Raw genomic sequence first — 6,329 nt, forward strand, 5'->3', positions numbered from 1 at the left:
AGAAGGAGGCCATTCAGCCTATCGTGTCAATGCTAGCTCTCTGCAACAGCAACTCACCTAGTCCCACTCCCCTGCCTTTTCTCCATTGCCCTGCACATTTTTCTCCTCAGATAATTATCCAATTCTCTTTCGAAGGCCTCGATTGAACCTGCTTCCGCCGCACTCTCAGGCAGTGCATTCCAGATCCTAACCACTCGCTGCTTAAAATAGTTTTTCCTCATGTTGCCATTGATTCTTTAGCCAACCATCTTAAATCGGTGTCCTTTGGTTGTTGATCCTTCCAGCAATGGGAACAGTTTCTCCCTATCTACTCTGTACAGACACAAGAACACAAGAACATCAGTAGTATGAGAAATGGTCCATTTTCCTGCTGATTTTTCGATTGCCTCACCTCAATAACCACAATAACAATCATCTCCTTGGGTTTCAGGGTTTATTGAATGAACTTGCAGTCCTGACACAGTGTGAATCCACAGAAGTCATCGATAAGGTCCATCTACTGCCCCGTGACATGGTGTAGCTAGCTCTATTCTGTCAATGAAAGTAATTCGCATTGGCATTACATACTATATTGCTTGCTTGCTAGCTAATGCATTTTGCTGCTCTCCATTGATGTTTGTATGCTACTTTATTTATAGGGAGAAATATGTTTTAAATCAGACTGTGTTTTGAAGGCATCAGATTGGCTATACAATTTATATACAGATTAATTGCCCCCATGTCCGTGGCTGAGTCAATAATTTTGTACAAATGTCCATGGTGCAACATCAACATGTCAGTGCCTATCCCTGCACAGATAAGAGGGGCTCTCTCTTCATTTAGGGCGAGGGGAGGGGGAATGGCTTTCCCAGAAGACATAAATCTCAAAGAACACATCCATTTGGAGTTTTGACTGAACTGAACTGCACAGAATGTTGTGAGATAACAATCCAGTTCCTTTTCCCACTCTCTTGGGGCTTGAGGAAAAAATGTTCTTTAAAACAAAGAAAGAAATGCACTGGACACATTCAACTGGAGAAACGGGATCAAAATTCTTTGCCGCTGTTTGTTGTTCCACCTCCCCTGAAGGTTTAATGGGTGCACGTGCCGTGGCAATGGAATGATGGAAACTCGGAAACCCCAAGGTAGATTTGCCCAGATTTGTGCTGAGCTGACGTACCACATTTAGTCTCAGTGTCCTTAGTTTAAGAATGGGAAAACGTAGCCAGGATTCCTCCTCCTAATAGCAATTCAGTGACTTGATGTCAATTACACAGGTATGGACCTGAGGCAAGGGAGAGATTAAGCTCAACTTGTGATGTGCTCCAAAGTCAAGCAGCCTGTCAACAATGGCTCTCTCAGCTCACACATGAGGAATGTTCTAGAGGGCTGACCGAACCCATGGATCATAATCCCAGTGAGGCCTCAACAACCAGAGGAGGAGAAAAAGTTAAAAAAAACAATGATTGGATAAAATAATTGAAATGCTGTTTGTAAAGTTATATATAATGCAATAGTTCATGCTGCAAGAAAACAACATGATGTGGGTTTGAACCCGTAAGTGCCCAGCAGTAATATTCTCCATCTACAGACTAGGAGGCTCCTCAGTGAAAGTGAAATTGGAGTATCAGCCTAGGACATGAAGGCTAGTGCCAGTTATTTTAGCAAACCAAGACACACAGGTTCAACTGGTAGAAAGCAAAATTAGGACTGATGTCAGGTGTTCCGTACACAAATAGTGATCGCCGTGTGGAAAAGACTTCCAGATAGGGCAGTGAAGATAAAAAAGCTTGGCAACATTGAAGAAACAGTTGGAGAGTGTGGGAGTGAGGGATGCAGTTCTTTCTGCATCAATGAGCTGGATGTGAGGTTTGCTAGTGTCACTCGGGAGGGTTTACACTCGTGTGGCATGGGGGTGGGAACCAGAGCAGTAGGACAGCAAGTGAAATAAATGAAGAGGAACTAGTATATAAGGCCAGGAAGGCTAAGAGGAAGAGCAGGCAGGGAGATGTTGCGGAGAACAGCGGGACTGGTGGTCTGAAGTGCATTTGTTTCAATGCCAGAAGTATAACAGAAGGCAGATGAACTTAGAGCATGGATTACTACTTGGAACGATGATGTTGTTGCTTTTACAGAGACTTGGTTGAGGGAAGGACAGGATTGGCAGCTAAATGTTCCAGGATTTAGAAGCTTCAGGCGGGATAGAGGGGGATGTAAAAGGGGTGGGGGAGTTGAGTTACATTAAGGAGAATATCACAGCTGTACTGCGGGAGGACACCTCGGAGGGGTCATGCAGCGAGGCAATATGGGTGGAGCTCAGGAATAGGAAGGGTGCAGTCACGATGTTGGGGGTTTACGACAGGCCTCCCAACAACCAGCTGATATGTAGACAGATTTAGGAAAGATGTAAAGGTAACAGGGTTGTCGTGGTGGGTGATTTTAACTTCCCCTATATTGACTGGGACTCACTTAGTGCTAGGGGTTTGGATGGGGCAAAATTTGTAAGGAGCATCCAGGACGGCTTCTTGAAACAATATGTAGATAGTCCAACTAGGGATGGGGCCGTACTGGACCTGGTATTGGGGAATGTGCCCGGCCAGGTGATCAAAGTTTCAGTCGGGGCGCATTTCGGGAACAGTGACCATAATTCCATATGTTTTAAGGTACTTATGGATAAGAATAAGGTGCTAAATTGAGGGAAGGCTAATTATAACAATATTAGGCAAGAACTGAAGAATTTAGATTGGGGGCGGCTGTTTGAGGGTAAATCAACATCTGGCATGTGGGAGTCTTTCAAACGTCAGTTGATTAGAATCCAGGACCAGCATGTTCCTGTGAGGAAGAAGGATACGTTTGGCAAGTTTCGGGAACCTTGGATAACACGGGATATTGTGAGCCTCGTCAAAAAGAAAAAGGAAGCATTTGTAAGGGCTGGAAGGCAAGGAACAGACGAATCCTTTGAGGAATATAAAGACAGTAGGAAGGAACTTAAGCAAGGAGTCAGGAGGGCTAAAAGGGGTTATGAGAAGTCATTGGCAAACAGGATTAAGGAAAACCCCAAGGCTTTTTACACGTATATAAAGAGCAAGAGGGTAACCAGGGAAAGGGTTGGCCCACTCAAGGACAGAGAAGGGAATCTATGTGTGGAGCCAGAGGAAATGGGCGAGGTACTAAATGGGTACGTTGCATCAGTATTCACCAAGGAGAAGGACTTGGTGGATGATGAGCCGAGGGAAGGGAGTGTAGATAGTCTCAGTCATCTCATTATCAAAAAGGAGGAGGTGTTGGGTGTCTTGCAAAGCATTAAGGTAGATAAATCCCCAGGGCCTGATGGGATCTATCCCAGAATACTGAGGGAGGCAAGGGAAGAAATTGCTGTGGCCTTGACAGAAATCTTTGCATCCTCATTGGCTACAGGTGAGGTCCCAGAGGACTGGAGAATAGCCAATGTTGTTCCTTTGTTTAAGAAGGGTAGCAAGGATAATCCAGGAAATTATAGGCCGGTGAGCCTTACGTCAGTGGTAGGGAAATTATTAGAGAGGATTCTTCGGGGCAGGATTTATTCCCATTTGGAAACAAACGAACTTATTAGCGAGAGGCAGCATGGTTTTGTGAAGGGGAGGCCGTGTCTCACTAATTTGATTGAGTTTTTTGAGGAAGTGACAAAGATGATTGATGAAGGAAGGGCAGTGGATGTTATTTATATGGACTTCAGTAAAGCCTTTGACAAGGTCCCTCATGGCAGACAGGTACAACAGGTGAAGTCACACGGGATCAGAGGGGAGCTGGCAAGATGGATACAGAACTGGCTCGGTCATAGAAGACAGAGGGTAGCAGTGGAAGGGTGCTTTTCTGAATGAAGGGCTGTGACTAGTGGTGTTCCGCAGGGATCAGTGCTGGGACCTTTGCTGTTTGCAGTATATATAAATGATTTGGAGGAAAATGTAGCTGGTCTGATTAGTAAGTTTGCGGACGACACAAAGATTGGTGGAGCTGCGGACAGTGATGAGGATTGTCAGAGGATCCAGCAGGATATAGATCGATTGGAGACTTGGGCGGAGAAAATGCAGATGGAGTTTAATTCGGACAAATGTGAGGTAACGCATTTTGGAAGGTCTAATGCAGGTGGGAAGTATACAGCAAATGGCAGAACCCTTAGGAGTATTGACAGGCAGAGAGATCTGGGCGTACAGGTCAACAGGTCACTGAAAGTGGCAACGCAAGTGGATAAGGTAGTCAAGAAGGCATACGGCATGCTTGCCTTCATCGGTTGGGGCATAGAGTACAAAAATACGCAAGTCATGCTGCAGCTGTACAGAACTTTAGTTAGGCCACAGAATTCTGGTCACCACACTACCAGAAGGATGTGGAGGCTTTGGAGAGGGTACAGTAGAGGTTTATCAGGATGTTGCCTGGTCTGGAGGGCATTAGCTATGAGGAGAGGTTGGATAAACTCGGAATGTTTTCACTGGAACGACGGAGGTGGAGGGGCGACATGATAGAGGTTTACAAAGTTAGAAACGGCATGGACAGAGTGGATAGTCAGAAGCCTTTTCCCAGGGTGGAAGAGTCAGTTACTAGGGGACATAGGTTTAAGATGAGAGGGGCAAAGTTTAGAGGGGATGTGCGAGGGTGGTGAGTGCCTGGAACTTGCTGCCAGGGGAGGTGGTGGAAGCAGGTACCATAGAGACGTTTAAGAGGCATCTTGACAAATACATGAATAGGATGGGAATAGAGGGATATGGGCCCCGGAAGTGCAGAAGGTTTTAGTTTAGCCAGGCATCAAGATCGGCGCAGGCTTGGAGGGCCGAATGGCCTGTTCCTGTGCTGTACTGTTCTTTGTTCTTTGTTCCTGTGAATAGGCCAGATGGCATTCCTCAGAATCCCAATGTTTATAACCTGTAAGGCTGAATAGCTACATGTCTGGGGATAGGTTATCTGTTTTCTTTGTAGTCTGAGTGAAGTGGCTTGCATTGGCAAAACAACCAATGGAAAAGAGATAACTCACTTACATGAGACTCCCTCTCATGCAGAGTGACAAGGTTATGATAAGCACGGTGAGGACACAGAACTGCGAGCTCAAGGTGCAGCTAACAGATCTCCAAAATAGATTTGTCAAACCTGTATGTATTTTACATCACCTCTTTGTAAAACCCTAGATCTTATTCACAAATGTGTTGCTGAATCTATTTCACTAATCCTCACATCAACTGGAGCCATTATGAAGTCCTTGTGGTCAAAATCCTGAAGTTCCCTCTTACATTTTGGGTGTATTTAGACTGCATTTTCGATCAGTGTGAAGTGGTTTCAGCTTTGCACTGACACTTTTATTGTGTTCATTCAGAGGTAATGTAAGATCCATCTTCGAAAAGGGTGACAGAACTAAGCCGAATAATTGCAGCCCAGTTAATTTAACATCTATGTTAGTTGAGTGAGTTTGTTCAAGACTGAGATTGGTGGAGTGTTGGACACGAATGGAAACAAGGGAAATGGGGATAGGGTGGGAAAAGGGTTGAGGTGGAAGATCAACCATGATCTTATTGGATGGTGGAGAGGCTCGAGGGGCCGTACAATCTACACCCGCTCCAATTTCTTATTTTCTAGGTCAATGTTTAGAATCTTTAAAGATAAAATTACTAAATATCCAAGTGAGAAAATAATTAGAAGCAGAAACACTGGTTTCATAAAGGAAAATCGTGCTCGACAAAACCCAATAGAGTTCTTTCGAAGTGACAGATAATGGTGGCCGTGTGTACAGGGACATTCGGAATGCCTTGGAAAAGTTAGTAGAGAGGAGACCATTGGAGAAGATTAACACTTTTGGAATTAGGGGAAGGGGATGAAATGGGATTAAAAACTGGTTCTGAGGGAGGGGAGAGTAGGAGTTAAGGGCAGTTTCTCCGTGGGGATGGAAGTGGGGAGCAGTGCCCCACACGGTTCTGTTCTAGTGCTGCTAATTTGTAGTGTGTAAGGTCACTTGTGCAGTTGGCGAGGAGTGAATTATGGTGCGGGGCATGGGGAAGGTGCAAAAAGGCCATCTTTAAGAAAAGGAGTCTGGCCTCAAAGGTCGGGGCAGAAACACTTGTGACACCATGCAGTCACATTGACTACCTCGTATGCATGGGTTTGGCCTGTGTTGGCAGCCTGAGCAATAAGGGAATAATTTTTTTTCTGCAGAATGTAACATTTGTTTCGATTTAGGTTGAGTTGAAGAATGACGGATTTTATACAATTGAGAAACTGCTTGTTTCTCTTATGGATTTTGTTGAACCTAGACTGAGCCAGAACACTTCAATAACCTGAAACTTTCTCAGCACAGTAACTTTTTATTCATGTGATTGTGTTTTTTA

Source organism: Heterodontus francisci, unplaced genomic scaffold (assembly GCF_036365525.1).
Source record: "Heterodontus francisci isolate sHetFra1 unplaced genomic scaffold, sHetFra1.hap1 HAP1_SCAFFOLD_456, whole genome shotgun sequence".
Lineage (NCBI taxonomy): Eukaryota > Metazoa > Chordata > Chondrichthyes > Heterodontiformes > Heterodontidae > Heterodontus > Heterodontus francisci.